Source organism: Amyelois transitella, chromosome 16 (assembly GCF_032362555.1).
Source record: "Amyelois transitella isolate CPQ chromosome 16, ilAmyTran1.1, whole genome shotgun sequence".
Lineage (NCBI taxonomy): Eukaryota > Metazoa > Arthropoda > Insecta > Lepidoptera > Pyralidae > Amyelois > Amyelois transitella.
In genome coordinates, this window is record NC_083519.1 from 2,893,571 (window position 1) to 2,914,162 (window position 20,592).

Genomic DNA, 20,592 nt, shown 5'->3' on the forward strand with positions numbered 1-20,592 from the left:
TGAAAAATAATTGCCGCGTTTCTCAGCCATACCTACCAATGCGCAAAATAACAATGTGCCATAAACGGAAATCGAACCCGGAACCAGGCGTTGGCGCGCCGCCAGCGGCCGTCGTCGGTGAAATTCAATCAAAATGCTGGGATATGCCGAAATCCGTGCTCATGAAAGATTTTTTTCGACCGATAGGCTCAGGCGGGTGGCATGCGGTTTGAATATTGCCACCTAACTAGGTGATGCGGTTCTGAAGAAGTGACTGATGTGATGCATGGATAAAACTTGACGACAAAATACAATTTATAGGATAGATTTTGGAGTTGTACCTGTCGTTGCCTCAGAACGCGGCGTTCAAAGAAGTAACCACACATCAGCGCTGTGGGTGGAATGTAACTCGTCCGGCGCCTTAAAATAACGTTTACTATCATGTAAATTCGACGACACACGTGTTGTCAACGGAGCTTCAATGTCAATCCAAAGAAAATGAATATACTGCAGAACTACTCTAGTACTCGTATAATTCTTACTCATAATGTATAATCTAGATATGATCTGAGCGACAAAATATTTTATGCAACTAGGTAAACTCTTGTACGAGGTGGTTCTGTCTACCCCGCAAGGGGTATAGACGTGACGATATGTATGATCTTTCTTCTTCTATAGCCTATTTAACCATCTCGGTAAAGATCTCTTTCAACCATTGCTTTTGAAATTGACTTTTCTGAATCTCATATTAACCCGACTATCTTCATCGCGACTTATTTATATGCCACCTATCTATTCTTTGCTAGATTAATGATTAATTTTCTCACACGTAACTTATTAGCTAATTTCCATTTAATTACATATCGCTGACAAACAAATGCTGTTTCCTATACAAATATAACGGGAACATAATGAAAATAATTGTCATACACAAACTGTTGTGGAGGGACAATGCGGATGGAGTACAATGGGCCGCCTCCAGCCCTTGAGTTTTAATAGCATGTATTTACATTACAGCTATTCACAACCATTCTCAATTAACATCATTTGATTAAACACTCGCATAACAAGGGTTGAGATTTTAATTTGATGTCATCTTTATACCTGAATGGGCAACGCGGTTATTTTTCGTAATATATTTTTGCTGAAATTTATCAATATGTTATAAAAAAACATTGGATGACACCAATAAAAATAGAATAGGACCACTTCGTCTCTTTCCCATGGATGTCGTAGAAGGCGACTAAGGGACTGACTTATAAACTTGAGATTCTTCTTTTAGGCGATGGGCTAGCAACCTGTCCCTATTTGGATCTTAATTGTATTAAGCCAAACAGCTGAACGTGGCCTATCAGTATTTTCAAGACTTTTGGCTTTGTCTACCCCGCAAGGGATATAGACGTGAATATGCATGTATGTATGACATAATATACAATCGTTACCTATTCAAAATATTGATCGACATTTTGTTTGTAGTTTTAAAATATATGACACAAGATCTTTGGAAGATCCGTTGATAGCGATCGAAACGCCTTCTCAACACGGCGCGACTAAAATAAATATTTCAACAAATTCACCTCACATCGAAATATATAAACAATAGGCCAACAACACATCGATCACTCACCTCAAATAATACAAGCATTCGTACGTAAACGAGCATCGTACATCAAGAGGTTTCCTAACGTCCGTAAATATCTCCCGTTTTCGAGGCACCTTATAATAAAAACATCATCCCCCCGAGGAAGTCCCGTCGTCTGAGAGAAAAATAACGCCACATTAGACGCGATAAGTTCGCAAATGCGTACTATTCTGAATACACATACAATGAGCGCGATAAATGTGAGAGGGGCAGGAGCAGGTGCGCGCTGTTGGCCCGCTTCGGGAGATACATGCGTTTGCGAAGAAATGGCGTGAAAAAATTATGTTTCGTTTTTTTTTTTTTTTTTGGACGGATTGTGTATGTTTGCAAAGAGTTTAGACTATTTTTTTTAGAAAAATATTCAACAGTTGAACTTTAAGCTCATGATATTTAAGGTCTCTAATAAGATTTGAAGTAGATTAACGGAAGATGTAAGATTTTGTTCTACAGTCCAATAAGCTCCTGATGTTTTTTCCGGGGGTCTCCATGTTTATTTCAAATAGCGACAGTCAATATAATTATTCTGCTTTTAAAGAATTCTTTCCAAATACTTTAAAAAGTGTACGTGACGTCAATAAATGTATCCAATTTTCAACATATATCTATTCTATTCTTATCTACATATATACGTTATAATGACAACGGTTATCGTACACCTCTTATATTGAAACGACACGCTAAATGGTCTCGATCCAGGGAGAAAGCATTTTTCAAATTGCTTACAATCCCGTCTGAACCTAAAGTTGCTATACCCTTAATCTCCTTTTACGGCATACACGAAAACATAAGCAGTGATCCTAATCTAAAGTTCCGAGAACCACATTTAATTCAGATGTATTAAGTTACTTGTTTCCACCCTTATTTCCGGATCAATACAAAAAGTTTACTGCCTCTCCCATTCAGCCACCTTTTATTTATTACTGTTCAGTGCAGTCACGGCAACTTAAGTACACTTAATAGTGTATTCCTATGGAGTAACAAGAAAGTTTTAACGGTCACACTTGGCGGGCCGCAAAGTTGTGGTTCACCGACATGCGGGCTTTGGGAACTGTCACAGTGAAAACTCGACTACATTGATGTTAATACAGGGTGCATTTTTATTCGTTACAGAATGTTTACTGTATGATTGATTGGTCGATGAAGCTTAGTGGGTTTTCATATGAACAAAAATAATAAAGTGGAACTCCTGTAAAAGGTTGATCAGCTGATCGGTCTTGGTATAGCAAAGAAAAATTATTTTTTGCTCTTTGTTATTATGTTTTTATGGGAACCAATTCAGTTTCATCTTCTGAATTTGAGTGTAAACTTTATGAAAGATGACATTATAAAAAAGAAATAATATATGCACAAAAAATAAATACGAAAATGCACAAAAACACTCATCGATTCGCCCCGTCAACTCGCCGATGCGCTCCGGGGCCTGATTGGCCCCTCATTTGGCCCGATTGTGTCCCCGAATACATAATCGCGGGGCCATTAAGATAATCTGCGATGTACGCATGTGGGCCTTATCACTGATTGCTATGCTGAATGCGAGACAGGACCATCGATCGAAATGATTAAGGGATTATTGAAGTATTCAAATATATTGTGTACGGTTTTTTCAATAACATTGTCATAGCTAATTTGAACCCCAATACCATCATTAAGCCTAAATGGTAAATGCTGTATATACTTTTGTGTACTAAATAAATAAAGCCATAAACTTGCACGTGGCCTTTCACGTCGGAACGGAACGTCTTTTCTAGACTGTTGGCTCTGTCTATCCCGTAAGGGATAAAGACGCGAAACTATGAATGTAGAATAAAAAACACATCAACTCTTACGGTGAGGGAAGACATTGCGCAAAATCCTGCACTAGATATGTTACCATGTTCCAATATAAGTTGGTTTTCTGCAATGCTTGAGGAGGTCAGATGGGAGTCGTTGCGTGTAAGAACCTGCCTCACCCAATACCGGATCATGGTCATAGGAGCACACTGGGCTTCTCTCTTCTTCTCTCTCTCTTCTTCTACTAGAGAAAAAATTAAAAACACTTACGAAGAGACTTTACGAAAACTTTTAATTAAGAATGACGTTCTGAGCAAACCGCACTTTCCCAACCAGTTTCCTTACCTGAAACAAAATAATACTCAGATTAGCGTATTTTTTTTAAACTATTTAGTATTAAATAAATTAAAAAATAACCATCACACGGGTTTTTTGCTTTACCTTCAGAAAAAATCAATTAAAACATTGTAAATTAATAAAGTACTAAACCCAAACAGGTTCATTCATATAAATGACATGTGAAGCACGAAGTCACAGCAAGTATACCCTCTTTTAGTATCGTAGATAAAAAACAAACCATTTCAACGTTTGTATGAAAAAAAATGGTCTCTGGTTCCTCATTCCAATTATGAGAAAGTATTCCAATTACTCAGACAGACCGTTATGTAAGTTCTAATGAAAGAAACTACAGGTCCATTAACAGCGAATATACATTCGTGGAAAGTAGCGAGCGTATAATAATGATATCTAGATATTGTTATAGCTCCTATGTAAGCGGAATTAATTCCTGGTGTGCCCCGTAGATGAACGAAAAAGGGAGATGAAAACGTGGTTTCGATCATTCTGGTGAATGATGTGAACGTTATTGTCTTGATCAAGTGGATGATAAAGAGCACTAAAGTACTCAATGTTTTATCAAACAAATAGTACGTAATTTAGATTGGTTAAAGACTTAATAATTAAAAAGGTTAGTACAATGAAACTTAAAAAAAAATATCGGATCCTAAATCGGTGAACTATATTTGCGGTAGTATGTCATCGCTCATATAGCATATTAAACACGACTGCAGGTAAATAACCAATAGTAGTACAGTAGGCGGGTGAAACCTTAAGTTCACATCATAAAATACATTGATGCATAATTTTAAAGCTAATAGTAAAAGATAATATTTGTAGGTCTTATGAATAACACATCTCTCTCCTTCCATAATCTGTAGATGTTACCGTCACGGCACGGCATAATGAAATTATGCAGTCAGTAGTTTTATTTACAAGGTCTTAACTTGCTGTCTGTTTCATTTTAACTAAATTTTGCTAGAAATATTTGTTGGAAAATATGTTTATTTTTCTTCGTGAACACATAATAAAAAAGTTTTCTTCACAGTTTTAAATTAAAGTAGCTTTATCCCAATCCGAAAGTAAGTTTGTTTATTGCCTCTTTACACGTCATATACTGAACCGATCGGTTTGAAATTATATATATTACATACATAAAATCACGCCTCTTTCCCGGAGGGGTAGGCTATTATATATATTAATTATATATCGGGAAGTGAAGGACAAAGGGTACCTTTTATACCAGTAAAAACGTGGAATTAGCGAAATACCTACCTATTATTTTTAGTTCCCAGTCAAAATAAAAAAAAAAACAAACTGATTTAGCCTAATATATTACAACCAATACCGATTTTACACTCCGTGACACACCACAGTAGCACAATCAATTCAAAAGACAAACTTTCGATAAGTACCCAAATAAATTCAGCTATTAGATTCGCGAGTTGAAAATTTGCGAGGCAAATCCTTGGAAGTTTTACGCGCCTACAATTGGTTAGCGCTCTTGAAGTGAGCGTGAATTTAGGCAATTCATCGGCATATGAATATTGGTACTCCGTTAACATCTTATATAATCCGTGCTATCCACATTTAAATAAAAACGTAAAGTAGGTAATGTAGTGAATTAGTAGGCTTTCAAGAGAGTAACATGTTTAAAATATTAACCCACCCGGGAAAGGCAAGAGGTATACATACATACATATAATCACGTCTATTTCCCTAGTGGGGTAGACAGAGCCACCAGTCTTGAAAAGTCTGAAAGGCCACGTTCAGCTGTTTGGCTTAGTGATAGGATTAAGATTAAAATAATGACAGGTTGCTAGACCATCGCCTAAAAGAAGAATCCTATTTTTATAAACCTATCCCTTACTCGCCTTTTACGACATCCATGGAAAAGAGATGGAATTGGCCTATTCTTGTCATCTAATAGTGCCGGGAACCACACGGCACAGATGCGAGATGTATGCAACACTTAATTCACTGAGATCGACGTGACGTATCCCCATGGACACAATTTTGTTCCGTTACCGCAGTACGTACGGACGTTAAGTGGACGCAAACAGGACGCCCGTCCCCATCCCGTGTCCCACTTAGGGGACATTTTAAATTGCCGTTTTCAGGCACATACATTGACATTTTTGTAAGTGAACTGATTGGGATTCTTCGTTTTGGCGATGGGCTAGCAATCTTTCACAATTTGAATCACAATTCTACGACTAAGCGATACAGCTGATCGTGGCCTTTTCGAGACTGTTGGCTCTGTCTATCCTTTACGATAAACACGTGATTATATCGAGCGATAGCTCCCCTCTTATGCTTTATTTAAAATGTTAGCGCCCCTCGTCTGGAGAAGCCAAAGGTCACGAACTGACCTGGGTTTGAACCCGGGGTATACAGATTCAACGGCAAAACCACTATTACTGCAACAAAGAACCTTATTAAAAAATAAAAAGAACTTGGAAGGTACTTATTTATTTACATAACAAGTATTTTTTATTTGATTGACGTAACCAATTACCTTATAACTGATGTAAGTACTAAGCTAATAAATGGTATACTTTGTACGTCTTATACCTAGATCACGACATCACGCAAGTACGTGATATTACACTATAATTAAAAAGATATAACTATAATAATAATCAGTAGGTACGATAAGCACATAACCATTTCAATTATTTGTTTAATTGTCATCATTAAGCAACTGAACAAATATGATGAAGTGGTACATGTAGCACAATGCATAGTGCCTTAAAAGATAGTCGTGTGTAATTTCGTCACGCCGTCACAAGACGAGGTGGCCGAGAGGTTAAGGCGTTGGACTGCTAATCCAATGTGCTCTGCACGCGTGGGTTCGAATCCCATCCTCGTCGTATTTTTTTTTTATTTTAATTTTTAATATTTTCTTTTTGTTTATTTAACGTGATATGTATATTTTTTATTATTTGTGTGGCAGTTAATTTGCGAATAATCAAACTCAATACTATTACGGAACATAGGAAACAGAATACTAAATTATGAACCTTCCAAAATTTACAGATTTTTAATGAAAAAAATGATGCATTTTTTCTTATTATCAACATGAGTATTTACACGAAACTGTGATTATTTTAAATTTGAACATTGGAAGGAAAGGAACAAGACGAACGTACCTTTATCAAATCGTGGACGTCCTGGCGTAAGGTCAGGTCAAGAGTGTCCTAAAACGACAAGATTGCAATAAAGGAATACTTAAGTCTCTGTCTACAGCTCCGTGAAAGACTGTGTTTATTGTTCCCTAAATAAAAAATAAAAAAAATAACCTAAATTATCGAGAAAAATGCTACACATTTAAAAAATTCAGCTCGAGTCTGAAACAGAAATTAAGGGGACGCTATATTGAATTTGTGTGTGTATTTGTTCGTCTGTACGAAATTAGATAAATTATTTTTACAAAAAAGATTCGTACAAAAGCAGCTAAAGAATGGGAAGCAATAAACTTTGCGAATGTCAAATTCACTCCGAATGGTAAATCGAGGCGTCTTAGTAAACGTCGCAGTTTGAAACACACGAGCGGTTTTTTTTACTGATGGATTAGGACCGTGACTCCCATTGCGGAAGGGAATTTCCTTATCTGGTACTCACAAGTTAATATTATGACATAGGGTGATGATTTACAAAAAGCCAAACATCTTTGTGTTATGAAGGAACTAAAGCACTTCAATTAAAATGTAATTTAATAAACTAAAATAACAAAATGCCAATCTTCTGCTCCGACTAAAGTCGTCCTTTGCTGTCTTTTGTTGAAAAACAATTTTTATTTAATGTATGCATATACATATATAGTCATGTCTATATACCTTGCGGGGTAGACATAGCCAACAGTCTCGGCAAGACTGAAAGGCCACGTTCAGCTGTTTGATCAGATGTATTAGTGTAAAAAATGAAAAATATCGCGTTATAAAACCAACAAACTACGTTTGAAATTTAATAATCCTAACCTGAAAATTTTGGGAAAACGCCTCTGCGAATAATTGTTAAGTATTTAGAATATTTTCAATAGAAACAATTAGTAGCATGCGCACGTACACACCACAGATAAAACAAACAAAGGGCTTAATAACGAAACGTCACTGGACAACATACAGAACAACACGCCTATAAAAGTAAGTCCGTGTTCCTCATATTTTTTCTTACTTACACAAGCAATTTGAATATTTTTTTTATTCAAATAAAATATAGCTGCATCTTTTTCAGAAATGAAATAAAATAAAAAAAACTTGGCGTAATAAATGACATACATACATACATACAGTCACGTCTATATCCCTTGCGGGGTAGACAGAGCCAACTGTCTTGTAAAGACTGATAGGCCACGTTCAGCTATTTGGCTTTAAGATAGAGTTGAGATTCAAATAGTGACAGGTTGCTAGCCCATCGCCTAAAAAAGAATCCCAAGTATGTAAGCCTATCCCTTAGTCGCCTTTTACGACATCCATGGGAAAGAGATGGAGTGGTCCCATTCTTTTTTGTATCGCGTAATAAATGAACATATAATAAACATGAAGGATATTTAGTATCATTCCCACTCACTTTAATTAAAAAAAAATGGTAACCAACTTTAAATTTTAAAATTTGCGCATAGTGAGAAGCCACTGACACCCAAAAATTTTTTCTTCGCAGCCACGCCAATGAAGTTTATTTTAATGGTTATGTCAGTATTTTATATTTAAATTCCATAAAGCTTTATCTCCGTATTGGTCTGTGACGACGCCCGTCTGCTCGGCGAAGGATCGTCCTCCGTCGGAAATGGCTTTGTTTCCTTCGCGCGGAACAGACGCGCGCCCATCCGACGGGAAATAAAATAAATGAATATCACATTATGGGGGCAATGTAAAAAAAAAACCGGCCAATTACGAGTAGAATTCGCGCAAGTTAGGTTCAGTACGTCATTACGTTTGTTACTTTAATATTTATTTGTTTCATATTCACGTTTGTACCTGTTTATTGAAATCAACCAAATAATTGCTTACAAATATGAAGAAATGCCAAATGACATACAATTTCTTGGATTTTTATAACAACGCCATTTAACGCAAATCGGTAGAACTACAACGCAGTTAATACATACCACGTTGCATGTCCACTCCTCTCAATCAAGAGAAATCTCTAAACTTATGAGGAGTGGACTTATGAGAGAGCTTTATTTAAAGCGGATTGCACTATCGATAGACAAAAACAAAATACGTTTGTTCTATAGGAGTCCCCCTTTAATAATTTCATTCATGTTATTTAATTATTTATTTGTGAAAATTTTGAGCATCTACCTGTTACTATTATTAGGTAATATTGAGCAAAACAATACGAAAAAAGCACTTTTATTGTATGGGGTCCCTTCATTTATTTAATTTTAAATTTTGATTATTTGTTGTTATAGCGGCAACTGCAATATTTAATTTAAAAATATTCCAGCTTTCTAGCTATCACCAATACAGCCTAGTGACAAACAGACAGACAGGTAAAGGCTTTGTAATAAGGTCCCGTTTTGACCTTTTTGGTATGGAACCCTAAAAAACGTCAGCCGACGTTACAGGGGGAAGTTTTCAAAGTGGCAAATCAGATATTTTAAAAATATTTTTTATCTTGTGGAACGCAGAAAAATCTCAAAAAATCTTTTCATCCCTTTTCCCGAGTGTGTTTCCCGAGTAGCAAGGTAATTACTGGCGGAAAGTCGTAATTAGGTGTGACAAAAAGGAAGAAAAAAGAACTACAAAGGTGGCCTAAGACCCTAAAAATACGGGGCCCTAAAAATGGATAATCGCATTCATTCGCCTTTTAAGTATAAAGAAATCAAATTGCATTTTAAATTATGTTAAATATAAAATTCTTTATACAATAATATCACTTGGGTTCATCAAAACTTGAAACTCTTCTCGACATTGAGTATCTTTGCCTATTTCTAAACTTCGGCAAGATTAATAAATAAGTACTTACTTCATTATGCTAATCGAGGAAGTCCATTAATGTAACAAAATTAATAATTAGCTTTGTTTTGTTTAATTAACGCGCTTTTCTTTGAAATTTGATTGGCTGTGAGACTATTAGATGATTTTGAACATGATTTCTTGGATATTTCCTTCTTAAAATATTAAGGGCCATTAAAATTTATAGGAATCTCTAAATAGGAAAGTTTCGATAATTTTTATATGATAAATGATATTTGAAAGAGCATCATATTATCTAGCATCGTAGCATCATATAACTACGTTATTGAGATGATGTCGCAGCGTCATAAATCAGTTGAAATAAATCTTGAACCGAATTTGATATTCGAACCAGATCAGATCGATACATACTCAGCGATGAAACAACAGTACGCTATTGACGATAAAAACGTATACGACGACGGTATAATATCGCACGCGAACGGAATTCTGATAAAAACACTTCGATCAACCGTTCGCAATGGTTCATCGAAATAAAAACTGCAGCTTATTCATTTCATGGCCGACTTGCCGCGCCCCGTATACAAAATCCCGAAAGTATACTGCGATATAAAGGTGAGTACCCATTAGCACACATTAAGTTACTTGTCAAGCCTGTTATGTGAATATGCGCTTATATAGGTACACACTTTAATATCTGTACTCATCCCATACATACATATACTTAATCATCTTAATAATTTAATGAGCTAACAAAGCCAATAGTCTCGAAAAGCCTAAAAGGCCAGGTTTACAGGTATGGCTTAATGATGGAATTGAGATTCAAATAGTGACAGGTTACAAGCCCATCGACCAGTTGCATCATGTAATTAGCTGACTTAGCCTATATCAAGCCTAGTTATCAAGCGAGGTAATCCAGGGTTCTCTGCCTTTTCGGCGAAAATCGTTTGGCAGATCATCACTTGCCAATCAACGTTTCGCAGAATTTTATTTCGCGGAATAATCATTTGCCAACTATATCACTTAATTTTGTTTCATTTCCCAACTTAACTATTGCCAACTGTACGTTTGGTCTGGCTTTTATAATGACACTTTTCACAAGGCCAACTTTCAAGTAGCGAACGTTTCAGTTAGAGTAATATTCATTTAATTTTATGTAATGTTTACCAAATAATATATTATTGTTTTTTTTTCCATAATTATTTTTCTACTGTAGCTAATATTCAAGTGCCCTGTGTAGTGAAACAAAAGCGATTCGGTTCTGGCACTTCGCCGGCCGCTGCCGCGGCACGCTCGCTTCGCTCGCTCGGCTCGTGCGTTGATGGTCGCAGTTCTAACCTAACCTAACCGATTTCTTTCGATTTCACCTCAACTACGTTAATAAAGGAAACCGTTGCCAACGAGGGGGAAATAGAAAATATATTAACAGGTGTCCCACCAGAACCTAAGAAAAAAAAAATACTTAGACAAAGACGAAAGAATCAACAGAATTCTTGAACACAAATCTTCATATTCACATGAAAATTATTAATGTGCATTGCTGCTAATTTAAAGTGTTAATTTTTTTTGTAATTCTTTAATAAAAATTGCATGTCGAAATTAGTTTATTTTATATCATAATATAAATGTACGAAAAAGGTACTGTTATACAGACGAAACGTTATTCGTCTAAAAGTTGTCTGGCCTAGTGAAGGATTTGATAAATGATAAGTGCCCGAAACGTGTTCTGTCATTATAATAATGAGCTTAACAATAATTCTACCAAATGAAACGTTATCATACAAAAACTTGACAATCGTTAGTTGTCAAAGTGAAAATCAGGCGAACCGTTGTTTGGCAAGTGATAATCCGCTAAACAATTTTCGGCGAGAAGGCAGGATACCGTAATCCAGATTATTATCTCCAGAAATAACAAAACCAGGAAGAAAAAAATTGTCAAATCAAAGTTTCCAAATTTTATGGAAATTTTTTTAATGATTCTTTATACAATAAATCATTCATTCATTCATTTACAAAAAGTCAGAAATATATAATAATATTCTACGAATGAATACTACAGTAACGGCTTAATGGACGGCCATCTTGATATACTCATCGTCCAATGGATACGTATCAATGTTTGATTCTGAATATTCATCGGATGCACGGAGCGCAAATTCGGAGTACGAGCGCATGTAAATAGTAAACACAGGTTAAAAATACAGATATTTTGTTTCTAAAACAGGGCTGGCGATTTGCATACTTTAGAGAAAACATCAAACGAAAATAGTGTGTTAGAAAAGCAGCCGAATAAACTTTTCGAAGAAAAATATTGAAGCTGAATGACCACAGAATAGTTAACGGGATACATTAACCTCTAGACTTCCACAAATATCCTTTAGGGGTAGACAGAGCCAGTAGTCACATGGTCGCATTTAGCTGGATGACCTAGTGATAGAATTGGCCTTTACTGATGGTGATACGTTGCTGCCATCGCCAATAATAAAGTCCCGCTTATGGGACTGGTGGAGCGGGAAGGCCTAGACGAAAGTATTGGTCAACTCGAAGACGTTCTGGCAAATGATCAGGTCAAGAGTACCCGAAAAATTATGCAGAAGTCGTGGCAAGTTGACAGATGTAGTCTCTGCCTACCCCTCTTCTCTTACGGGAAAGAGGCGTGATTTATGTTTGTATGTAAACACAATTAAAGGGATTATAAATTTTACGATGACTTCATGATAGCTGTTAAATTTATAAATTTTTATGTTCTATCTTTGTCGCTCTTACGTAATGGTCAAATATCTGTCCTGCTGTTATATTAATCGAGTTATAATATTTTAATATGTTTATATCGCTTGACTATCTGAAAAACTTGAAAATTTACACCACTCGGTCGATTGACTGGCAGAAAACGTCCTAGACTTTAACACCACCGTTTATTTATTTTATTTATTTATTTATTTATTCTTTATTGTAACAATTACAATTTGTAAAGTACAATAGGCGGACTACCGTTATTCTGTTTACTTTTACCGCCGCAACAGCTTAGGGCTAAGACATACTTCAGAGTAGCGTACCTTAATAAACGAGTCCAAAAAGTGTTTTTTGTAATGAAGTTATATAAATAAAAACACGTTCACACTCTCGCCAGCCCTACGCGTTATAATCGTGATGGTCATACATTGATCGGTACTGGAGAAGCAAACATAAAGGTTTGCCCTCTGTATTAATGCAGCGTTCGTACTGAATAACTAGCCATTTGAGATATTAACCCGCAATGAATGGCAGACGTTTTATTATTGTCCATATATGTATCTCGCCGCTGAGGAAAAAACCTTTCAAATTACGATGCGGAGAGCTTTGTTCTGTTAGTTTAGGTTTAACGGAATCGTGCATATTTCTATTGTGACATTGGCTTTTAACAGATTTATAAAACTCTTTCCTTGACGAGTAAGTGACTGACTGACAGACAACACACAACCCAAACCGCTGGGTCTAGAAACTTGAAATTTGGCATGTAGGTACCTTGTGTGGCCTAGGGAAGTACTTAAAAGGTTTCCCGCGAGAACGAATTCCCGAAATTTGTATTACGCGGGTGTTCTGTGGGTAGTTGTCAATAAACGCGCAGCCCAAATAACTGGGTCTAGAATTTTAAAATTTAGCATACATCCTACAGATAAGCACGTCTATATCCCTTGCAGGGTAGACAGAGCCGACAGTCTTGAAAAGACTGATAGGCCACGTTCAGATGTTTGGCTTAATAATGGAATGAGATTCAAATAGTGACAGGTTGCTAGCCCATCGCCTAAAAGAAGAATCCCAAGTTAATATCCCTTAGTCGCCTTTCACGATATCCATGGGAAAGAGATGGAGTGGTCCTATTCTTTTTTCTATTGGTGAACTCGGGAACCAAACGGCAGCTAACCAGCTACTCTGTAATACTCGTATGTATGGAAATTTGAGTAAATGTAGTACCTAACCTTAATCTTCGTATTTCAAAATTTCAACGCAAACGGAGTTGCGGGCAACAACTAGTTTATAATATAAGTAGGATAAAACACTGCATAAAAAGTAATTATATTTCAACGAGTGTACACGAAGCACAGAATTCATGTTGCATTAGCTGCACGAACTAACAACATTCACAGAAAACACTAACATAATTATTGACATGTAATTGGTTTCTGACATGGACATGCATCAAGTTGACACATTAAAAAGTGGTCGAGTGTGTTTGTTGTTTGCAAAGAAAGGTTCCGTAAAGAACAAAAGAATTAAAATAAAAAGGTATACTTATACGACAAGTTTCAGTTGTGTTTTTTCGTAAGCGATTTACTAAGCATAAATTTACTAAGTTTTCGACAGAAAACATAAGACACTCAAAACTCGAGTGAGATTTAAAAAAAGTCTTGTATTATTGTAGCAGTTAAGTTTATTTTATGATCATAATGCGCATTTTCCTTCCTATGCGCTTCCCAATACGCCTTAAGAGAAAATGAAGTTTTGCTTAAAAGGAAAAGTACATAAATACACTGTGTCATTTGGCTCCTTTGTTTCAAGACCAGTGGATAAAAGAAGAATGTGACTAAGTAACTGACTGACATATCAACGCATATCCCAAACCTTCGTCTCTTCGTCGTTTGTCGAGAGACTTATAATTTGGCGTGTAGGTTTTTTATGTGGTCTAGGGGTGCACTAAAAGATAATTTCCCGAAATTCCCGCGGGAATGGGAACAATAGTGATTTTCCGTTTTACGCGGGCGGAGCCGCGGACGTCCTCTCGTACTAGACAATATACATAATATACATGTTTTATTCCTTACAGGGTTGCTTGGGTTCAATATCGAAATCGAAATGGTGCAGTGGAGTTATACCTTTATTTACAGGTTGCGTGTGAATTTTAACACGTAAGGCATACGGCGGTTCCCACGACTGTTGTGTTTGTACCCATGCCTTCGGATAAATAACTGATGACTGAATAACAAACTTCAGTCAGAAATTTAAAGTGATATATCGGTCATCTTACAATTATTTTCAGAATACGTAAATAAATATGATATAAATCTCACTCTTGCAGATAATTAAAAACGAAACAAATCATTGAACAACTGAACACACATTGACATGGGAAATTTTTCCAAAATAAGAAGATCTTTTTAACACAGTAAAACCGAACTGAACAAAAAACCACAGACGTCTCAACAAGCTAGATAGGACAAACTAAATTTAAAAAGAAAATAGAGCTGACCGCAATACCTATAGACGTAATAATATAAAGATAAGATAAATAAGATTTACCAAATTGGTCGTAAAATGCTATGAATTTAAGAGAATCACATAATTGACTCGCTTCAGTTTTTTAAACTCTCAAACTTCACTCTGTAAACATGCCAGTAAATAATGATAGGCTGCACTGTATTTAGTTTTCCGAGTAGCAGTTCACTGCAAACTAATTGTTGTGTGGGCTCTTATTTTATTTCCGATCACTAGTGGCTGAAAAGAGCCAGCCATTAAACGCTTGTACTTAATTTAGCACCAGAACTGGCGCTGTTTCGTTGGTAAATATACGGTTGTATAGAGTTGTTTGACTGAGGAAAACTAATATTGCTTTACGTCAGCCGTTTAAGGTGAGAAAATTTCAACAATATTATCGTGAACACTCTGTAAGCGTTCTTATTTTGCAAGCGATTTAAACTTCAATGAATATAATTATTTTATTTACTCATTTTAAATGTGAATAATATGTATAATAATAATAAAAAAAATAGACATTTAATATGTTTTTATTCAGATTTTGTTCGACACGACCGCATCGATTCCGGGCGGCCGCAGAAACATTACAAATTCGCTCCACTTCCGACCGACCCCAAGCTATAACTCACTTTTATTTGTCCACGACGAATTCCTTGCATGTGTTTACTGTTCACATCGAGAACCTGATTATTATACGAATATAATTACGTATGTAGTGGTGGCGCCGCTGTGGAGGCCCTATGTTGTGATTTACAGCGGTGTGGTGTGCGATTACCGATTTCAGACGGTCCAAACACCTTGATATTTGACACGCGATATAGTTTTCTTTTTTTTTATTTTGATCCTATACTTAGTCTAAACGATCGAGCCATAAATATTATCGTGGCAGGAAACGAAGAGGTAAGTTCAAGCAAAGCTTATATTTATGCTTCACCCCTACCTATTAATAATTCTGTGACCCTGTACTAGATTTATCTGTTACCAAAATATAGAGTATTAATTTATTTATCAAATTAACATATTATCCAACTAAACTAAAAATATAACATATGAGTATCAATGAAACTGTTTTTTTTACTTTCATTACGTACGCAAATTTTTTGTAGCACGAAACGTCAGTCACCCTTTCTACGCGAATAGAGTCGAAATCCTTTGCTCCTGTCAGACATAATGTAATATCTTTCTGAAAGGCGCCGGTGACAGGTGCTCGGAGCGTACTCCAAATCTCGCTATGAAAAATGCGCACAGGTCTAAGGAGAATTACATAATGCAGGAATGTGTCAACGGGCGTCAGTGTTACCAGCTTACGGCGTTAAATCTGGCGTTTTTTTTGCGTTATATTCGGAGTTTAATAACGCCTAGCGACCATTCGCAGAATTTATCGCTTATAAATTCAAGCGTTTAGAAAGTCTGAATAGGTGGCTAAAAAAGTCAACTAAGTAAGTAGCATTTACTCCTTACAGCAGACCTACTTTACTTCAACACCAGATGAATTATCTTTTGACAGCTAACATCTCAATTTAATGTAATATACATTGGTGCTTTTTTTATCTACATCAAACCTCTTTCATCTTTACGTGTTCACAGTTGCTCGCTCCCCTACTACTTCAAGATCCCCAAACTTCGAGATCTGAGGTCCGTTTTTTCCAGATTTCTTTCCAGTTTGTCTACCACGTCTTCCTTTTGTCTTTATTTAAATCTAGCTTATTTAGCGCGCTTTCATCAAAGAGTTGGCAACAGCAACGGGCGCGAACATGCGAATTTCAGATTCTTTGTGTCGGTAATAAGAGGCAATACGCCAGATGCTCCCCCCTGGATGTTACATACAGCCGCCCGACATTCTTCACGAACATGTGTTTATTATGTCTCCTTCTATCTGCGTAAATATGATTTTCATTGTGTGTAATAAAGTCATAATAAAGGCCGGGACGGAAGGAAACTCGGCCTTTCCTGTCTCGCCCCGCAAATACGGTAATTCTCTTGTGTACGGCGAAGTAATGGGCTTTGTGAAATTACACTCGGATTTTAATATCGGCTCCGTGAAAGACTGTGTTTTTTAAACACGCGTATTTTTAATGTGTATACCGAACGTAAGGTAACGGAATAAGACTATCTACGTTAATTCCTCTATTTCTCTCCTAAATGGTCCTAATTGTACCCTCAGATTTTGCGCTTTGACGCTTTGAGTCAGCTATAAGTTAGTTACTTTGTTAAAAAAATAACAACTCTTTCATTTGCTCACAGCTTAGTGAACTTTGCTTCATAAAATCTTCAGATAGCATAAACGGGGTCATCCTGTATTCAAGTTAAACTAGACACTTCTATGAAGTCAAGGGATGTCGACCAAACAAAACCAAAACCATCTTACACCTCGTCTCACCTTCGTCACAAAGTTTACAGTTCGGCAACCCTAAAACTATCTAGCAACTAATTCCGGTGTCATTGTATCTAAAGTACCGATACCCAAACAAACTGACCGACATGTTGACGACTCGTCCATTTCCATATCGTCCACTTTATCACCAGAAGCCGGCCCCTCAATTAATCATTAGAATCAACTAAATCTAAACTTCGATTCGATCGTCCAGCCCTTAGTCCCTCCCTGTGTCCAATTTATGTAGGGTTAACATACATTGGTTAGTGTATTGTTAAATATATATTATGTTAATGTGTATATACATATATCAGCGAAATAACACAAGAACCGGGAATATTTTGATGTAAAAAGGCTTTTATCATCAATCTGTGACAATGATGATCAAAAATAACACAAGGCTATTAGCTGTTACGTACAAGTCATGATTTTATTTAACAAGCAACTGATTACATTGATATACTGATACACTGATACAGGTAAAACATTATAATTCCGTGGCAAACAACGTCAGAGCACACACCATAACGGTAATTACTCGTATCATCTTGAAATCTATATCCTGAAATATCCTGAACCTCGCTTGCTCATTTGAAGCGGTATGAGACTACCAACGTCATTCTCGGTACTTCTACAATCATCCTTCTTCCTACTAATATTATGTATGCGAAAGTTTGTAAGGATGTGGATTCATCCATTCGTATAATCACGTCTATATCCCTTGTGAGGTAGACAGAGCCAGCAGTCTTGAAAGACTGATCCTATTATCCTTTAGTATCCTTTAGTCGCCTATTGCGACATCCATGGGAAAGAGATATGAATGTAAGTTTGTTACTCTTTTATGTAAAATCTACTACACATATTTTGATGAAATCTTGGTACTCGGGCAGAATATTACCTCGAACGACATAATAAGTTTTTTTACTCCGAAATTTCAACGGGACCTAACCCCGGAACGCAGCTAGTAATCCATAATTTTCCTAAAATACGGCAACCCTAACTCGTGATCCGAACGTTACGCCGAATAAACTTAAGTTGTGTCTAATTGAATTAGACGCGGCCCTTTTACCCCGGGGCGGTGCCGACTATCTCCGAAATACTGGATCATGGTATGGACCGGCCCCAATATCGTAGGGTTGATGGCCGTTCAGGGTCACTTATCTGTGGAAATGTAGAAAAAACATGCAAGTCGAAAGACTCGCTAAATTTCTAATCTTCTATTCCTATAATTTCTATCATTCGCTATCATTTCTATTAAAAATATCTTCGCGTTACCCCTGGTTGGTTCTCACAAAATATTGCGCCTTTATCTCATACGGGTTAGACAGAGCTCATTGTCACTAGACAGCCATGTTTAGATGACATAATGATAAAATCTAGCTGAAGAGGAAATCTCAAATTTCCTTCGAGAATAAAAATACCGACTACGGTTCACACCAGACGGGCGCATCTAGTGTGTTATTATACAACCTATTAATAATGATATCCTATCTTTAATTAAAAGTATTGAAAAAATGCCATGTGGTTCCCGGTACCAATACAAAAAACAATAGGACCATTCCATCTCTTTCCCATGGATGTCATAAAACGCAACTAAGTGCTAAGTAACTAACTAAGGCATACAAACTTGGGATTCTTTAAAGGCGATGGGCTAGCAACCTGTCACTTTTGAATCTCAATTCTATCATTAAGCCAAATAGCTGAACTAGGCCATTCAGTCTTTTGAAGACTGTTGGCTCTGTCTACCCCGCGACGGATATAGACGTGACCATATGTATGTATTGAAAAAATTTTGGCGATACCACCAATAACATCGTTAAATCTATGAGAAATCAAACAAAGCGGTCGCGTTCCGTTTCGCATTTCGCTCATGGAGGCCCATAAAATCAGTCTATTTTATTACGCCCCATTATTTCGCTCCATGGCCCGCGATACCTTTAGTTACCTGTGAACAGTGAGGGAATAAACCCCACGCCCTTACTCGTACTTTATTTGTTCGCGATTTCAATTAATGGCCCGCTTGGTGGTGAATCTAGAATGAAGGAAGATTTATAATCGTGATTGAAGTGAAAAACGTACATACTCGTATTATAGAAATCGTGTCAAGTCTGCTACCTACAGTGAAAAAGGCGTTATATATATATGACGTGAAACGGGAAAGCGATACGCGATAAAAACGGCGTCGCATGAGCCATGCTCGTCCCGCAAATATGATGCACTTCAGGCAGTCGCTGGCAAGAATATGAATTGTCAACAAGTTAATCGTCAATCTATTATAATTAAGGTTTTCCTCTACGCATGGTACTTTTGTTGGCAAATGGGATATAACGCAATATGTCATGGAGTGTAGCGACATTTGCAATACATACCGCAATTCAATGATAATGACTCCATGTTGTAATCTTTAAATTGTTATTCGCGTAGGTATAGATAATAGGTTCTAGCAAATTGGAGTCACTCAACCTTTGCCGGCATCGAGACTGGATCAAAGGTCAATACATGACTTTGTATCATAATTTTGTCTTTGCGATTCATAACTTTTCGCTTTAATACTAAGCAATTTTACCTGTGGATGATTCTGAAGTGGGTAAGTCAAGTTTGATACGAAGCAACTCTTGTCTTACCCCGCAACCTTTACAACCTAATCTTTAACTATATTAGGTCATGGTCACATATCCAATTCCGTGAAATGCAGGTTACTTATAGTAAGATACGAACCTGAGAATCATGCTTAAAGTCTGATATCTGAGCCATTCGTTTGATTCTAAGACCGTAAACACAAAACGCATCTAGTTCCACTATAAACATTCAATAGCGCGTCATTGTTGAGAAGTGTCTCTAAACACTACTGCGTTCTGCAGCCGTGTGTGACGTGCCCCGGTAAATCGCACCGCAAGGACTCTCGTGACGCGTAACGCGGTGTGCGCTCACCTTAAGAGAATTTAGTGAACATACCTTTAAAGTTGGCAAACACAGCCGATGTAAACATTAAGTTCTTTTGGAAGTGAATTTTAAATATGTTATACATTTCTCTGTTACATTATGCTTATACTGCAAAACAACTGAGTTCAGCTGCAGGTGATTTAAACACCCAAAGCTACATCGTTTATTGCAGTTAATTTTCTAAACTTTCATACAAGTAAAGTAAAGGGTGTCACAAAAAACTAGTTCCATCACAAACATTCAAAAGCGTGTCATTGTTGAGAAGTGTCGCTTAACACTACCCCGTTTTGGAGCCGTGTGTTCGACGTGCTCCGGTGAATCGCGCCGCAAGGACTCTCGTGACGCCCGACGGCGACAGTGTGTGCTCACCTTGAGAGAATTCAGTGAACGTA

The 20,592-nt window shown here is 36.8% G+C and overlaps 1 protein-coding gene and 1 non-coding gene across 4 annotated transcripts in view; one reads left to right on the plus strand and one right to left on the minus strand.

The window, feature by feature from the left end:
* LOC106143309 (furin-like protease 2) overlaps window positions 1-20,592 on the minus strand; it is a 242,167-nt gene that overhangs the window by 61,274 nt on the left and 160,301 nt on the right. The window lies entirely within an intron of this gene.
* Window positions 6,519-6,600, plus strand: Trnas-gcu (transfer RNA serine (anticodon GCU)). The gene has a single exon. It is a non-coding gene; the product is annotated as a tRNA-Ser (tRNA).